The 4,814-nt window shown below is 39.0% G+C and overlaps 1 long non-coding RNA gene across 2 annotated transcripts in view; it reads left to right on the forward strand.

Annotated features, from left to right (window-relative positions):
- Positions 1-3,677, forward strand: part of LOC112151760 — a 26,340-nt gene extending 22,663 nt beyond the window's left edge. For both annotated transcript variants that reach the window (XR_002920183.2, XR_002920182.2), the window contains 2 exons: positions 1,712-1,776; positions 1,859-3,677. This is a non-coding gene — a long non-coding RNA (uncharacterized LOC112151760). The remainder of the gene's footprint in view (positions 1-1,711; positions 1,777-1,858) is intronic.
- Positions 3,678-4,814: the final 1,137 nt, after the last annotated feature.

Genomic DNA, 4,814 nt, shown 5'->3' on the forward strand with positions numbered 1-4,814 from the left:
CATTTTGCCATTCTTGTTTTCATAATTAATGTAGAACTGCTAAATTGTTAAATTGTTAAACTGTTAAACTGTTAAATTCCACATTTTTCCCTTAAAAAAAGAACACATATTAATTTGCGATTAATCGAGAGTTAACTCAGGACAATGCGATTAATCGCGATTAAAAATTTTAATCGCCTGACAGCTCTAAAAAAATCATCAGTGTGTATTCTCAATCTGTCGCTTTATTCATTGAAGCACTTTTCATCAACATGCTGTAAAACACGAGGTGCTCCATAAAACATGCATATAGAAACATTAGCTAAAACATAGAGAGTCATAAGACACGTTAGATTTAAAGTAACAGCAATGAACAAAACATACATAAAAGGGAAGGAAACAGTGTGGCTAAAATTTAAAGAGGCATTGCATAGATTAAAAGATAGACAGGGTCAAGACGAAGAAATGATAAACCATTAAACCATACAAAATTCCATTAAATAAATAAGTTGTTTAAATTAGTTATTTAAAAATTTAATTAAAAAGATGTCTTTAATTTACATCTAAAATCTTAACAGAAGCAGAATCGTAGATCTAAGGGTAAATGTGGTCAATGTCTTTAGCAAAGCTGCATTTTTTAACCCTCATGCTCTCTCATGGGGTCCAGATGACCCCACCCTTACGTTGATGTGAGATCCTCCCATGACAAAGGTGGACAGGATTTCATGTCTGCCATGGACACGCTGTTCAGCACGCTATTTTGTGAGGTCCGGATGACCCCAATTTTAATGTAAACATACCTAGGATAGCACAAGGGTCACACAAATGAATGGATTTTGAGATTAAAAAAAAAAAAAAAAACTTGATGCTTCCATATTTACTGTAGCAAGTGTTATTTAAAAGATGTTGATTTTTGTTCACATTTTAGAGGTCCAAAAATCTCTGCAGTGACTGTATTGCACTGTCGGACAAATGTTTCAAACACAAAAGCTTGAAGCTCTGTTTGGTCCAGCTAACTGCCAATCAAACTTCTTCAGGTTAAGCTATAATACAATCAGAACAAAATGTTTTACGCCCCATCCCATAAAATTTTCATAAAAAAAAAAAACGAGAATCATTTTTTTCGAAAACTATTGGGCTTTTTTACACGTGAACCTTGTCCTTTGAACATGGGAATTAATACAAACCAGCTTTTAGTGCTCTTTTGAGGAACTGCAGTATTTGGTACTCTAACATTTGTGCCATGTTCTAGAACTGAGAGTAGGGGCTTTTTATGCAACCATACAAATTATACATATACAACTAAAATAAAAGATTTTGTTAAAATTGTTTGAAGTTGTGTTCTTACTCAGCATTTAATGGCCAACAATATTTTTGTTTTTAGTTATGTTTACACACACCCTGCGATGGACTGGAAACCTATTGCTCAAGCAATAGTTGGGACAAGCTGGTTGAATAAAGTGCAAAGCTTATTTTTTTTATATGATGATCTATGTTTTTTTTTAAATAGTGTTAGACATTTCCCTGCTTGAAGGGTCAAATCTTTTTAATTGTTTAGCCTATCTTCATTCTTAATAATTGTCTTTTAAACTAGGAGTTTGCTCACCGGCTGACAGGCTGTGAATCACTTGAAGATATTAAACACCCATAAGCTCCCCATGATTAAAATGTCTCTGTTACTTTATATTCTTTAAGTGTGGACCTTTTGTTTTGTGTTTACTTTTCCTGGCAGATAACTGACGGCAGATCAAGATGCTGAACCCTTTGTGATGAAAGGTCTTGACTGCAGAGATGAAGGTTTGTGAATTCCAAAGTACAACAATGTATCTGGTTACAAGCAAGGTCAAACCACTTGTGGTCACAAGATTTTTTTGTTCAGGGCGCCATAGGTGGAATCACACAGGCAAAGCAGACATGAGGGCTGTTTCAAGATTTTAGCTGTCTGTCTGCTTCATCTGAAGGGACTTTTTTGCAGAAGACTTGAAAGAATGTATATTTTCTAATGTATCATCAAAAACTCAATCAGCCGTAGAAAGCATGGCACATACCTGTCTGTGTGCAGAGCAGTTGTGGAGGCTTGTTGGGGTTACTGATGTATCAGTGTTCAGCTGAAATACGATCTTTCACATCTGTGTGCCTCTGCTGGGGCCAATCTGCTGGCTACTGTAACTAGGGTATTGTTATGTTCCACATGAGTGCAACTTCTTTTGGTTTTTGACTGTCCGCCAATAAAAATGTCACAGCTGAATTGTCTGGATTAGGTATGAGTGAAGTGGCAACCATTCTGAACAGCTTGTGTGAAATGTTTCTGTCTGCGATGGAACGACTGCAGCAGGAGGAAAACGCATTAGTACCAATGAGTCACAGTCCTCTGGAAACCAGATATGGAGCTTTTATTAAGAAGGACACAAGTTAATTTATGATAGAGCTTAAAACGAGCCTGTTGCTGCTTCTTATGTTAATGACAAAGCAGGTGTGTAGGTTTTCACTAAATAACATCTGGTTCTGTTTCAAAACTTCCTCTGAATTGAAATATTTTCCTTTCCAAATGTTATTAACAATTCTTCAGGTCAATATTTCTTTTTCAACTAACCTAGAGGATCTTTAAAAAGCAAACAGAAACTTGCCAGCACAGGCCTGTGCAGCTCACAAGTTCCTAAGGAGCCTGTGAAGGAACAGAAACAACAGAGCAACAGAGACAGAGAGTGAGTGTGACACAGTTGAACTTTGCACTGCATGTCTGAGCATGCAACAGGCCTCTACTAATGTAGAAACATTCCCATCTGCCATTGTCTTGCAGAAAAGGAAGCCCTTGCCGAAGAACACGGCTCTGACGAAAAGGCATGTTTCTCCCACTAATGAGTGACACCCTGACTAATGGAAGGAGCACTTTAGCTGAGGCAGAAAAGAAGCATCTGGACAGCATCTACTGCCTTCAACTTCTGAACTACAGAGCCTCTTGAAACATTTTGTCGCCTTGGTGTCCAGGTGGTGCCATTTTAATTCCAGCACAGATGCTCTGCTCTTCCACCTGTCATCTGCACTCTCAGCTTTCTGTGACAGACCTGCTGACAGCGACTGAACGTGAGGAAAGTCAGTGTAAGCTCTGTGAAGTATTCGCAGAGCCGACATACTGTGGTTAATTTTATCATGTTATGGGGGTGGGCTCCTACTGACTGTGGCCCCGGGATGGTTTGGCTCTGCCCCCTGTTGGTCCTGTGGAGTTTGGTTGATAGGGAGTCAGTTGTGTCCATGGTGGGGAGGGGGCTGCTTGGTGGGATGGGAAAGTCTATCAGCTGGTCAATCTGGAATATTTGGCTGTCTGGTTGAAGTACCCATTGAGAATCATTAGACACACATTGCTAATGTTCATATCACCTTCATGTACTAGACCATGGGTGTCCAAAGTCTGACCCCGAGGGCCAGTGTCCTGCATGTTTTCCAACCAACCTGCCATTGAAGCTCCTCATTGGCCAAACACACCTGATCCAGGTAATCAGCAGTAGATAAGGCAGGATTCCTTAAAAACCAGAAGTCAGCCCTCGAGGACAGACTTTAGACACCCCTGTACTAGATTTTGTGTACTGGACCATTCTATATTTTTCATCATTGCCTTGGCAACTAGAACTGTAATTTTTAAAGTAAAACAACATTGTGTGTCCAAATATGAAAAAAACCCAGGTAAGCAATAAAATATATCCAACACAAGAAACTCTCAGTTGTTATTTATTCACATCAGCAGCTGAACAACAGGGAAAAATCTTCATGTTCTTCTGTTGTCCGGGTGTTTGTGAGCTTTGGTGTTTCTCATAACCAAAAATTGCAAGATAGGTCAAACAAAATTTCAATACTCTTTGACAAGTTGAGTCTAAACATTACCTGTCAAAAGTGTTTTATTTCCCTTCTTCCACTGCCCTATTTTATTATCTATCAAAGATTTATTATACATTATTATTGGAATACCATAGGTGGAATCAAACAGGCTCAGAGGACATGAAGGCTGTTTCAAGATTTGACCTGCCTGTCTGTGAAACACGTTTCTATTTAAAGGCTGATTTTGTTACAGGTTCTAGGACAATGTAAATAGATCACAGAATCAAATTCATTAGATGCTATGCGGCAGGTTTGGAGGGTCAGGTGCTGCAGTCCAGTAGCATGACGTTTTCAGAGGTCAAATATCTTAACTTTGGTGAAAATGTTGTGTAGCGTCAACCAATCAGGAACTCACATCTTTGACATTGATGTGTTAACAGTGTTACCAGTGGCTTGAGTCCAAAACCAACACGGCGGAGAGATGGATCATTTCTGTTGGTGCTCTTTTTGAACTTTATTATTATTCTTGTTTGCATTAAGACAATGATAAAAAGATACTGTCATGGTTCACCCAGGCAGGCCTCCCTGGTGCATGCAGCCTGGGAGTGGCCTTGGTGTTCCAGCAGGTGTCTGTACTCACCTCATCATCTCAGCTGTTCAGCATTTAAGCTCTGCAGCTTCCAGTGTTCATCGACAGATCGTTGCCTACCTTTTGGTATTGTATCTGGCAGTGCCTCAGTATTTCTTGCTATTTCCTGAGTTTCCTCTCAACCTCAAGTACTCAGCTCATTAGTGATGTGCAAATGAAGCTTTCTTGAAGCACTGAAGCCTTTGTCTAAATTGGTTCACTAAAGAGCAATGCTTCATGAAGCTTCATTTGCTCCAGTAGGGCATCTAGTGGACACAAAAAATAACAGCAGAATTTGATCTGTGGCATTTTGAAAAGACAAAAAAAAAAAAAAAACATGTACAAACATGTTAGTAAAATAAAGTAGTTCACAAAACATGTCCATTGCTGTAAA

Source organism: Oryzias melastigma, linkage group LG17 (assembly GCF_002922805.2).
Source record: "Oryzias melastigma strain HK-1 linkage group LG17, ASM292280v2, whole genome shotgun sequence".
Classification (NCBI taxonomy): Eukaryota; Metazoa; Chordata; class Actinopteri; order Beloniformes; family Adrianichthyidae; genus Oryzias; species Oryzias melastigma.